This window comes from Mycteria americana, chromosome 9 (assembly GCF_035582795.1).
Source record: "Mycteria americana isolate JAX WOST 10 ecotype Jacksonville Zoo and Gardens chromosome 9, USCA_MyAme_1.0, whole genome shotgun sequence".
NCBI classification, from domain to species: Eukaryota; Metazoa; Chordata; class Aves; order Ciconiiformes; family Ciconiidae; genus Mycteria; species Mycteria americana.
Window position 1 is genome coordinate 31,075,002 of NC_134373.1, and position 13,123 is coordinate 31,088,124.

A 13,123-nucleotide genomic window follows, 5' to 3' on the forward strand; every position below is an offset into this window, starting at 1 on the left:
CCCTGTTACAACCAGCAAGACATTGTCTCAGCCTCCTTATCTCAACTTCTGGTAGGGCTTTGTATTGAGAGAACTCAGGCTCTGTCCCTACCCCTGTTACAGCTTCAATGATGTAAAAGCAGAGGAAGAAAGACATGAATTACTCTGCATTAAGGACTGCAGGGTCTTTCTCTAAAGAAAGTGGGGGAGGATCCCTCAGTATGGTGTGGCCTCATACCACAAGCTTTGCTGTCAGGTTCCCCCACTGGGAGGGAGGCCCTGCGGCTAAGAGTCTCCCTACTGCTCCACGACCCCATGGACAACTGGACAGTGGTGCAGTCCACCATGTGCCCATCAGCCAAGCCCGACATGTGGGGACATGGGCAAGAGGCTGGCCACTGCCTTGCAAAGGGGTTTCCTGGACAGGTGTGCACTTGGAGGGCTGCTGCTGCAAGACACCTCTGACTACAGCTCTCCTCCCTCCTTGCAAGATGATTCCCATCAGTGAGGACCACCCCTGTGTGCTGCGCCTAGAAGCAGGTTCATCTCCATCCAATGGCCACAAACCTGTCCCCACACTTAGTACATCGAACAGAAAGGAAGCTGGAAGACCTGGACTATTGCATATAAAGAGGCATTACCACAGGCCCGAGTTTATCCTCAGTTACATGGATGTAAATAATGTGATCAAATGCAAGCAAAGGTACCTGATTTTGGCTACTGCCAGAGTGAGAAGGACACTGCATGTGGTGCAGAGCTACCAAGGGAAGCTACAGTGAAATCAGCCACCTCTTCGAGCCATTTACCACATCATGAGGCAAGATGAATCAATAATATGTATCGAGCTGGAAAAGTTAATCTGCATCTAGAGCATCATAACAAATTAAAAGGAAATAAAATCACTACAATTCCACTGGCTCTCATTACTATCACAGTGGAGAGTAATTAAAATCCATGGGCCAAACTCAACGCTGGAAGAACTCTCCTGAAGCCAGAGGCACTGCTTTTTACAAGGGCATTGCTTTTTCCAGACGCTGTGTGTTTCAAACAGCAGCAGGAACAGCAAAATGGGCAGAGAGGATAGGGCAGGATACAAGGGGAACCTATTTAGGAGCCAGGCATTCTGCTTCTTGCTCTTCCTCACCTGGAGTCGTGCTGCCTGCCTGCCTGCTGCTTTGGTGCTGATGGGACTGAATCTCAAATGCTCCAGGCATTTGTATGTGGATCCTACCCTAATTACAAGGCATTCCCAAACCAATACACAGCTGCCATTCATCAGCCTTTGCTAACACCCCTGTCCTGCCTCTTCCCTGCTCCACTGCCTTACCCTGCTCCCTCTGATCTCCTCTCTCCTCCCCACTCCTCAGCACAGCCACCCCTGCTACACCCTCTCTTCCTTGCTACAGAAACTCCTTTCCCTACCAGAGCGCAGCCTCTGCTATCCTGTTGCCTGACAAGGCTCTCAACCCATCTTTCTGTGCTTTGCTATAAACTCCTCGTCCTTTGGCCCTCCCACATCCCTGAAGAAGAAGCTGAAGGAGGACTATCACTTGCCCCCAAAGCCATAGCCACTTGCACTCCCATTACGGCTTTGGTCCAGCCCCACATGAATTATGAGCTGGAGCTGTGCTATGAAGCAGGGATTCAACCTGAAGCAGCATCCGCTGCACACACCTTGGTACCCTGCCCCTCTGTGAGGCCCCACTGCCCCACGTAGCTCTGCCTCAGCTCAGTCTAGCAGCTGATTCCCATTGAGCGGAAGGAGAATGTGTGATGCACAGAAAGCACATCCCTCATCACCGCATACAGCACTGTATCCAACTAGTCAGCACTGCAGCAGGAGGTGACAGCACAGCCACCACACAGGCACCCAGAGAGGCAGCTGATGGTGACACCAGCTGCTGACAGCCAGCAAGACTGGGGATGTGAATGCCAATGTTTGGTTCACAGGGCTCAGGGGCTGGAAACAGCCATTAAAGGAGAGAGGCATTGGACAGAAGAAATCAGTTTGGGGAAGTCCTATAGCCCATGTCTAGCAAAAGGTTACATCTCAGCATTCTTGTCCAGCCTTCAAGTTTTTGAACCTCTTATCTCCCATTACCATACCTTGTGCACGGCTTCTACCTATGGAAGCTGTGCTGACATCAGCAGGATTATGCAGCTGCTAAATTCTGTGTGTGGCAAACCCCAGTCTGCACACATATGTTACTGCTGAGGACTTGTACACATGGACACATTTACTATGCAATAATTATGATAATCTACAGAGATAATCCAAAGTGGATTGTTAATGCTATTTTACAAATTGATGTAGTGTGGTCCTGCAGGTCCATGCAGTCCTGCATGTACTGAGAGTTGTATTTCCAGACATACCATGATCTTGTTCACTGGAACGGTGGACATCTCACTTGACCTAGCTTTGCCTCAGTATGCGTTTCAAAAGTTCAGTCACTCTGCTAACACATATCCACCTCTCTAACCACATTCAGATCCACCCATGAACAGCACAAAAGCCTCATTCTTAAAAGTGTTCAGCACCTATATTCATAGCCATATTATCACAGAACGTGCTACATCATTTCACCAAAAATAAGTAAAAGTGTTCAGCACCTATATTCATAGACATATTATCACAGAATGTGCTACATCATTTCACCAAAAATAAGTGCTCGCATCTTTCAAAACAATTCAGCAGGGACTGCAGAGACCCTCTGGAAATCTGCCCCTTAAATAAGTACCTATCTAGGGGCCAACCTCCCTCATTTCTCTAATTTCCATCTGAGAACAGCAGACTATCCCTCCTGGTCCAAAAAGCCAGGACTTCTCTGCTAGGACACCTTTTTAGCTAGCCCACTGAAAATGAGCAGCATGAGCTTCTGCTGCATCATGCAAGCAGGTGCATTCACCTTGGCTACTGTGGGAGGGAAAGGCTGGGTCTTGTTCTGGGAGGAAAGCAGAAGGCATGACCAGGTAAGGGGAAGTGTTTCTTCCACAGATCCTAAAAAGGGAAAGTATGTCTAAATTTTTTTCTTCATGGTGGGCTAGGAACATTATTTTTAATGATATACTACTTAGCATATATATATTATCTGCCTTTCCTATTACAACAACTTTGAGTTGATTTGTATAACATTTAGACATTCTCAAAGGGATTACTCTTTATGGCAGTGTTAGCTTGAGGCATAACTGGAGTTTGACTGAATATGACTACTCAAAAAGGACTGTGCTTTGACACAGTCTTTATACGAGGTGTCATATAAAGGTAAAAGCATGGCTCCTAATGCAATAAGGAAATAAAGTTGTGGACTCTCATCCCTTTGGACAGGCCAGAGGGAGTAGGGAGCTTCTTCCCATGGAGGTCAAAAGCCATCCTGTACAAAAAAATCCAAGCTATGCACTAATGCATACTGCACTGTCGTAAGCATGGAGGGGACAGCTGACATGACTGGGGGCTATTCCAGTGCCTGCGGTTGCTTCTGGACTGGGCTAGCTCTGTTTTATGGACTTACTTGATGCTACTGCTATAATGAACAAAAGCCTGAGGAGTGTGCTGAGAGAAGGAATAAAAAGTGTTGCAGAGTTACTGCTGTACTGTTTGCGTGTGACCAGAAATGATGCAGTGCTGTGTAGATGATCAATGACTGTGTCCCTTGGGGACATGGCTGTATGGCAACCAGGTAGGACAGAACCTGGAATAAAGGGCAAAAGATCCTCCCTGAAAGACGCGACTGGCTGTGTATTAGCAGACCTGATTCTCAGAGCCAGGAATGGGATGTCAGCTCTTCCCATACCTGCTGGAAGGTGTCCTGAGACTCAAGTGGCAGATCAAACAAGCAAGCTATGCACCTTAATCTTAAAAAGCTGATCAGCTCAGGGGCTGTTTATCAGTAAGAAAGGCTTCCATGGCCTACTCCTTCCTCTTTCAAAAACAGATTTTCTTTTTCTTTCTTTTTTCCTCCTGTGACTTTGGCTGATGTTTGTTCTCAATGATACTGAGCTTTCAGAGAAGCTGAACTAATGACTTGTGAGGCCTCCCCCTGCAGGTACGGCTTCTGCAAGCATAAAGCACCAATTTCCAAAACCATGTCTAGCCCTTAAACTAGGAAGAGGACTGCCGCATTGGGGCTCACAGACAGGTTATCTTGGGTTGTGGAAACCTGAACCCTGATTGTCCACAGAGAAGAGAGCTGTTGCAACAGCTGTGGTAAAAAATGGGGCACATCAGTGCAAAACAGTTAAGTACCGCAAACCAGGACTCCTGAGAGAGTGCTCTCAGATCTTGTAATTGAGAGGTCTCAGTTCAGTTCAGGCCTGAGGTTTTTCCAGGTTAAACCACCACAGCACAGATTAGCAGTGAAACTGTATTGATCCTTTATGAGAAGCAGTTACCTCCCTGGCTCTTGAAAGGCACTTTCTTGAAAGGGGTCTTTCAAGAGGGACCTCCTCCTGAAAGGGGTTACTTCTGTCTACTCTTAGAAGCAGGCTGGAAGGATCAGCCACACCACCATGAGTGACAGGAGTACTTCAGCACAGAGCTGATCGATATCCCCAGGCACCAATGTCCTGTTAGTCCAGAGGGCTCAGCTTCAATCCAGTACCAGCCATGGCTGGTGCTAATTCTGCTCCAGTCAAATTGTGAACCATTGCTTTGCCTCTAGGCCTCTCTGCAGGGTGAGTTTATTGAGCGAGGTGTCTGAGATGCAAAGATCCTTAAGATGAGCAAGGACTTGATTAGAGGGAACGGTAGGCGAGTTGTCCTTGAGACAAGCTACGAAGCCTGCAGATAAATCTCTCACAGCAGCTCTGACTGGCTGTGACACTAGGAACTAATGTGTATCACTTCTGTGCTAGGTCTGAATGGAGCTGTCTCTCCTCAGTGTCTGAGAGTTTTTAACTCCCTTCTTCCTGGGGGAAAAACATTGCATGAAAAGTTCAGCTGTGTGTACTCCGAGTCTCGTGAATCACTTGCTTGTGGTCAAAGCCACTGTCATCTTTCAGTCACTAACTGGCTTCCTAAACATGCCTGCAGAAACAGTCAGATCGCTGTGTTGCAAACAAATGAGTTTTGACAGGACACTGCCAGCACTGCTCCCAGACGCTGGGGAAGCCACAAGATGGGCTGCACAGTGTCTGACTGGAGCAGCTCTAGCACTGCATCCACAGCTAGTGCAATGTCTGGCTGCTTCTGCCAGCACTGACAAAGAACCAAGCATGTAAACTCCCACTAGCATCTGCTGAAGCTTCATATCCCAAAGGAAAAATGGATTTTTGCTTACATGTATCTTTAAGCATTTCAGCAGCAGAGAAGGCAAGGGCGTAGACACTCTCTCTAGCTAAAAACACAAAGCCATGTTTTTTCTTTATAAGAAAAAATTTACTGCTGCTCCTTGACTTCCTGTCTAGGACAGGAGATGGAGAAGGATTTCGAAGGCTTTAGTTCCTTTAGTTCCTCCCTGGAAAGAAGTCTTTAGGACAGGTACTGTTTAATTCCCGATCAGGTGATTTCTAGAAGGTGAGGGGACTGTCTCAAACCCAGGTTCCAAAAGGTCTGCAGAGAGCCCCAAGTTGTTCCTGGCCCCGAGTTGTTATGTGGCAAAATGAGTATCAGCAGACAGTGGAGAATTTTTTTTTCTTTTTCCCCTTGTGCTTCACCTTGAAGCAGCTGTTAGCAAAGCCAGAAAACTCCTCTGCCCCTCAGTGTATTTAATACAGCCTTGGCAAAGGGACTGCAGCCTGTCATCTCATGAATATGGGAATTGCCTAATTCTCCAGCTATTCTTATTACCTCAGCCTGAGGGTCCCAGCTTTCCATAACTAATTCCTGAAATCACAGACTTTCCACTGTCCTTGCTGTCCTTGAGCAGCAAGTCGCTGCTCCTCATATAACTGATGCTGGTGTCTGCTGTGGTGACACAGGTTTTCCCACGGCCCTCCCTGAGCAGGGATGGCACTGTGGACAAGGCTACTGACCCCAGCACTCCTGTGCAGTTCCCGGAGCTACTCACCCTTTGTTGCTGTAACTTACAGCAGGATGTTTTGAAAATAACAAATGCTGCATGGCACTCTGCAGCGGCTCAGGGCTGGCTGAACAGCTCTGAAGCCTGGGCAGCGGGCTGGCAGCAGTAACGCAATCCACCCCTGGCAGCAGAGATCCCTCACCCTGTTCCTATAAGCTGCAGAGCTCCCTGCCTCCTTCCATATCCTACCTCGTCTGTGACTCTCACAAAGTCTAGGGATTTGCAGTGTCTCCCACCTGTGGCTTCATCTTCCCCTCCTTGTCACGTATGTTCTCACTCTACCTTCCCTCCCTGTGCCCATGCACTTGTTTTCTGCTCCTTCATTACTTTTCCTAATATCACTGATCCTGCCAGCCCTGTCCATCCTCCCAAGACTCAGAGCTAAAGCTGTTCCTGTGCTGGAAGGTGATAATGGCTGCCAGGAACCAGCTGTTAGGGCTGCTGCAAACTGCAAAGCAGCTGGAAGCTGAGGCTGAGCTAATTATGAAGCAGGGACTGTGAAACTTGTGGGGATTCTGGCCAGAGGTACCTAGCTTATTCCCAGAGACAAATGGGCACATCCTTTGAATGTCGGCAGGTGACATGTGAGCAGGAAAGTCACTAAGCTATGAACAGCTTCACAATCCTGGCTAGAGTGCTGCATGTGATGCCTCCTGTCCTGGTTTCGGCTGGGATAGAGTTAATTTTCTTCCTAGTAGCTGGTATAGTGCTGTGTTTTGGATTTAGGATGACAATAATGTTGATAACACACTGATGTTTTAGTTGTTGCTAACCAGTGTTTACACTAGTCAAGGACTTTTCAGCTTCCCCTGCTCTGCCAGGTGCACAAGAAGCTGGGAGGGGGCACAGCCAAACTGGCCAAAGGGCTGTTCCATCCTATATGCTGTCACGCTCAGTATATAAGCTGGGGGGAGTTGGCCAGGGGGCAGCAATCGCTGCTCGGGGATGGGCTGGGCGTCAGTCAGTGGGTAGTGAGCAGTTGCATCACTTTTTTTTTCCTCTTGGGTTTTGTTCCTCTCTCTCTCTCATTGTTTTCCTTATCATTACAATTTTATTATCATTATTATTTTATTTCAATTATTAAACTGTTCTTATCTCAACCCACAAGTTTTCTTACTTTTGCTCTTCAGATTCTCTCCCCCATCCCACCGGAGGGGGAGGTGAGCAAGCAGCTGCGTGGTGCTCGGTTGCCGACTGGGGCTAAACCACGAAACCTCCTCATCTTGCAAACACCCACGACTGCTGCTGCCAAGCTGCTCTGGACAAGGAGAACGTGTTCACGCGCTGCAGTGGCAGCTGAGGAAATCTTAATGCTGGTTTCAAGGGCTAGATTCCTGCAGAGCACAGGCAGGTAAGAGCTTTTCTCAGAGGCCAAGGAGTAGCTGCAGTAGCGCAGCCTACTGAGTCAGGATCACGGCAAGGTGGAAAAAACCCATAAATTCTTCCTGTTCTTTTGTGATACAGGATTTTTTCCCTAGAGTTTGCCAAAAGGGTAACTGCATCAATGGTAAATAAAAACTGGATTATGTCTTCTAGTTCATTTCTTCATGGTTCAAAACTGGCCCATACAGAAGCCACAGAAGGAATCACCTTGGAAGTCCATGGTTTTGCAATCAGAACCTCCCTTTCAATTAGTCATATTATAGGGCTGTAAATACAATAATTCCATCAATACTACAGAACAGTCATGCTGCATTTGTATTAACATAAACGAGTGCTAATGTGCCATAGAGCTAATCTGATATGACAGTAATTGGCTGATGCCCAGCCATGGAGGCCCTGGAGCTACACTTGCTCTCTCTTCTCTAAAAGAACTGTCCTCTGAAACACTGGAAAGGAAACAAACTGTGATACCATGTCTTGCCTGCCAGCAGTGAACGATGCTTCTTGCAACTGCAGCACCAAGGTGTTGGGGGGGGGGGGAGGGGGATTGTTTGTTTTGGGGGGGAGTGTATTTAAAGTGGACCTTGATCTTCTACAAACTGAAGAAATCAGGATTTCCAGAACACCTTGTAAGACTAGATCAGCCTTGGCAAGCACACAATGAATGTTAAACCCAGAAAAGCCATAAAAGCATTCAATCTGCTCCTTTCCCTTCCCTCTGTGACTACTGGGAGCTGGACATCACCTAGTCTGCAGTAGGCTTTTCTTACACAGATGAAGCTTAAGAAGCTTAAAACTTTGTAAATGCTTTGGGGCTACCGTTGTTGTCTTGTGCAGTGCTCTACAGACAGGGCAGCAAGACTTAAATCTGAGACTGCAGCTGGGGTTCTCTGGTTAAAGGCCTTAAAGGAGATCAACATAAGCAATGCCTAAGGATGGGAACCAGATCTCAAACACAGCCCATCTCCTGTCTGGGCCATGACAGCAAGCGGACAGACTCAAAAACAGGCTAGGATCAGCAGCCTTCTGGATTACAGTCACAATAGGAACCACTTATTTTGCTTTTGGAAATAGGCCCTTCAAAGAGAGTCTTAGCGAGGAGAGACCCTCTCTCTTTTGTGAGAGAGGCTGTCAAAGAAGTCATAGCAGATATCTAGGCTTTCTGTATTTGGCTTATCAGCTCTGTGCATATTTTGCTGTCTGGCTGTACGATGCCTTGCCTAATGCACCCTCAGCCATGATGGAGCTCTTGGGTTGTACCCCAGTACAAACCAAAGAACAATCAGAGACTTGTTTTAATCAGAAACCATTATTCTCAATAGTATGGCACTAAAGGCACATAATTTTTGGCAATATGCAAGAGCAGTATCTCAAAATCCCAAAGCATACATGGCCTGTCAGTGCCCAAAACAGCTCCTAGAGCAGCCAGTGAAATTAAGAGAGAATTTCGTTAGAAGAGGTGAGGAAGAACACCCTAAACAGAGGATTTAGGATCCGTGAGATGGTAGCTTAGGTTCTGGATTTGACTTAAATCTTTATAGGTCTCTGATCTGCTCCTCCATCTGTAAAATGGGATCAATAAAACCTCCCTGACTTGCAGCAGGGCTCCCAGTCTTAATTGATGTCTGTGAAGCATTTTGAGAGCCATGAATGAAATAAACCATTACCGAGCCCTCAGGCCTTACTATAACACCAACAAACAATGCAGAGTTGTTTATAAAGCTTTTCAGTGCCACAATGACTAGGAAATGAGGGAAGGCAAAAGTGTAGATGCACCCAGCGCTGCTTCGCTGCAGTGTAAATAAAAATGGTAGGAGCAGGTTTTATAGATTTTCCTCTGGGCAATTCTGTCATAGCTACTATTTTCAATAATGCAGTAAAGCTTCTACCTCTATGGATTCAAACAGATGCCCTTGCTAATAGCTCAGGTATCAAAACCTATTATGAATTTGGGAAAATGCATCCTGGAGTTGAAAACGTTATAAATCACATGGAAACGAATTAAGAAATTACTCACTTGCACCTCGCAGATTTAAAGAGCTAGGTGCTGCTCAGCCACCCCTTACAACAATTACACTCAGGCTAACACCGTGCAAGCACACAGTATTCCACCTTGCACAGGACAGAAGCCCCTAAGCATCTAAAAGGCTCTAAGCTGCCAATTTACCAAGTTGCCTCTGTGGCTGCTGTTTTAGGACCCGGAGAGGAAAAGCCGGGGGGCTCGTCCGAAGCCCTGTGCGGCGAGGGCAGCAGCCCGCAGCTCGGGCGAGCAATTTGCCCGGAGCAGAGCGTTTCAGCCCGCTCTTCTGCGCCAACAGGAGCCATCGCTAAGCACTGCGAGCGAGGAGCTAGCAAATGCAGGGGGTGGGGGGCATGCGGGTCCCCCAGCAACGAGCAGGTGTCAGCCGGGAAAGGTGGGGAAGGGTTTGGGAAGCGTGTGTGTTCCCCCCGCTCCCGCCGCGCTCCCCGGGCTGGGCGCGCAGCTAGCGGTTGTACCCGAAGGGCCCCGCCGGGACAGGCACAAGGACCTGGGGAACAAGACCCAACGAACAAATAAATACTTAAAAAGCTGCGCCCGGTTCCGCTCCATCTGCCGCCCCGAGAGAGGGGCAGAAGCCGGGCAGAGGCAGGGAAGGCACCGCCAGCCCCGCAGCCCTCCCCGGCGCGCAGCCATTTGCCTTTGTTGCAGCCCCGCGCCCGCAAGGTGCGGCGCCGGGCCGGGGCCGGGGCTGAGGCTATAAGGCTGCAGCCCGCGCCCCGGGTCGCTCTCCCCTGAGGAGAACGGCCCTCGCAGCGCGGCGGAGGGGAGACGTCCTGCGGCAGCGGCTGCCGAGAGGGACCCGCCCGCCGCCCGCACCTACCTACCTGCCGAGCCCGCCCGGGACGCGTCGCCTCCCGCCTTTGTTGTGCACGCCCCGGCAGCGCCGAGCCGCCGCCGCCGCCGCCCGTCCGCCCCCTCTGCGCCCGCCGAGCCGCAGCCAGGCCCCGGCTTAGCCCGTCGCCACGGCAACGGCGGGCGCGCGGCGGCGCGTGCGGCGCGGGTGGGGTAGCGGCGGCCGCGCAACGGCCGCGGGGCCCCGCCCGCCGCGCGCCCGGCGGGGAGGGCGGTGAGGGGAGGCGCGCGGCGGCTGAGGGGACGGGGCTGGGTGTCCCCGCGGGGCGTGCGGCGGGTGGCGGAGGAGCCGGGCCCTCGGCCGCGGCTGAGGGGAGCCTGGCTCTGGGGAGGGCTTGGTGAGCGCTTGCGCTGCTGGAAGGGGAGAGAGAGGGTGGCGGCACCGCGGCGGCTCCTGCGGGCAGGGCCGGCGGCTCCCCGGCCCGCCGCGGCCCGGACGGAGGGCGGCAGGGGGCGGGCGGCGGCTCGGCTGGGCTGGGCTGGGCTCGGCAGCCACCTGCCCCTCTCCCCAGCCCTGCTCCCCTCCTTGTCTAGCGTGCCCGGCAGTTCCCGAGACTCCAGCGAGGAAGCTGGGGCTTAGGTTAGCTCTCGGCTTCCTCTTACGGTGCTTGGGATCCCTCATTTCCCATATCCAGTAGATTTCCTTTAGGTTGACCGCCTCGGAAGTCCCTAATACCTGCTCACAGATCGCACGTTCTTTTGTCCTGAAGCAAGCATGGCTCTGGTGACTTCCGTGACTACCTTCCTGTATCAACCTTCACAGGCCTTTAGACATGACGGGCAGTCTCTCTCGAAGCAGTGGAGCTGCTCAGAGAATAAAGCCAAGGCAATGGCAGTGCCTCCATTTTTCCCTGTTCCTGAGCACAGAAGTGAGTTATATCCTGCATTTGCAACTATTTTATTTTAATTCACCATTCATTTTAGGGGTAGCAGTGCCAGCTTTAACGCCTCTTCCCTTTCAGACAGTAAGGACTTGGCAAACTTAATGGTTGCTTTGCTTGTTTCTAGGATTAAGTGTCGCAGTTCACTGGCTCTGTCACATAATGCTGGATTGAGCTGGGTCTTGTTATCCATCTTGTATGTGTGTATGTTCATCTTGTTCCAAACAGGCAGGTTCTGGATTTGTGAGATATGTTAAACAAAGTTTCCCTGATCAGAATTGCTCGCTTTCATGGGTTTTATTAAGTGATCAAGTATAGGTAACGACATTGTTTCTGTTTGAGGACGTAATTAAACAGAGAAGAACTAAATTCTGTGGAGAAAAGCTGAATTTGGAGAGAAATAAATGGCATGGTGACCCTGAGCTCTTTCTGTGTGTTCAATATATGGTTATACAAATGTTTTTTCTTTCTGGGGCCTGTCAAACTCCCACTTCACCTTAGTAGAAAGGGATTTCAGTGGCACTGGGCTCACACAGCATCCTCCACTGAAGGCTCTTGAAACAAATTACAAATGCAATGTACGAAACCTCCTCAGGAAGCCTCATCTGAGAGAGGAAAAGACAGAGGCAGAGACAGACTGTGCTCAAGGTCACAGGGGTGTTCTCTGGCACAGCTGGGAAAAACTGCCAGAGCTGCGGTGTCCTGACCTTGGTCCTCACCTGCCAGACTTGGCCCTTCTGTCCTAAGAAGGCAGCCGGAGCAAACCCAGCCCTGCCCTTGGGGAGGGCAGGGGAGAGGGGACAGGAGGCACCCGTCCTTTGGTTCCCCTCGGTACATCTGGGCGCGTGTATCGCTCATGTAGTAAACGATCTCTTTAATAAAGAGTTCTTCACCGTACACAGGGATGCCTGGAGGATGACCTGGTGTTACTGTGCTATAAAGAAGGATGACAAGGAGAACTTGGAGACCGTTTGCGATGATCTTTACAGCTCCCGCTGCAAAGAGCTGCCTCCTTTTCTCATGCGTGCTAATTTATAAATAGCCCCGATTCCGCTACTTGGAGAAAGCTTTCATTTCTCCTTGTACTTGATGTATGTGGCACTCTGCAGTGGAGAGCAGATGTTTGTACCAGATTCTGCTCCCATGGAAATCAGCAGTAGAAGACTCGGAGGCGAGAGGTGAAATAGCATCGGGGTGATCTCCTGTCCTCAGCTCAGAGCTCCTCTTACAGCCAGTCTGAAAGGCCAGGAGACGCCCTTGGACTCAGCAGCGTAGTCTCAAGCGCATGCTTGCGTCTCTGCTGGAGATGAGCATCCTGTTGTTTGCAGAGTCCAGTTACAGCTAAAGCTGAAAAAAAAAAAAGGTATTTGTCTGCATAAACAGGAATTTTCCTCAATTGCAGGAGCCAGCAGAGGACACTGCTTTGTCTCTGGCTCTGAAAGGGCTGAGTGACATTTTTTTTGTTCCTTTTGCTGCCTTCTTCCTGCTCCATGACTCTGGTGGCACCTTCAGCAGCAGATCGGTCGCTGTCCCTTCTTTTTTATCCATATCCATCAGAGGATTTTGTTTTCCAGATTGTTTGCTGCTGCTGAAGCTGTAGCGATAACACTCTCGAATAGCTTTACTTAAGGGAGGGAAGAAACAAAACCACATGACAAATCGGTCCAATTTATCATGGCAACAGAAACCTGCAATTCAGCTAAATCGCCCCCACAGGCCAGCTTAGACAGCGTCAATATTTAATGACCTGAGCACTGCTGCCTTCGCAGCTCCGGCTTCACCTCTGCCCCTCCTCACGTCACAGCGTGCCCCCCTGGTTTGTCACTCCACTGGTGGGGGAGGGCACCCCCACGCTGCCTCGGGGGCGAGCAGCATCTGTCTTCAGGATGCCGGGGCAGGCCGGCTCGCTATCCAAAGTGGCACAGCCCAGACCTGCTGGGCACGACCAAATTCTGCCCCTTTTCCTACTT

At 50.0% G+C, this 13,123-nt stretch overlaps 1 protein-coding gene across 2 annotated transcripts in view; it reads right to left on the minus strand.

Annotated features, from left to right (window-relative positions):
- LOC142414812 (uncharacterized) overlaps nt 1-10,417 on the minus strand; it is a 49,098-nt gene extending 38,681 nt beyond the window's left edge. Inside the window, exon 1 of one of the 2 annotated variants that reach the window (XM_075512525.1) lies at nt 10,245-10,417. The gene's annotated coding sequence lies outside the window, so the exon portion shown is untranslated. The remainder of the gene's footprint in view (nt 1-10,244) is intronic. The other variant, XM_075512524.1, reaches the window with a different exon arrangement.
- Nucleotides 10,418-13,123: the final 2,706 nt, after the last annotated feature.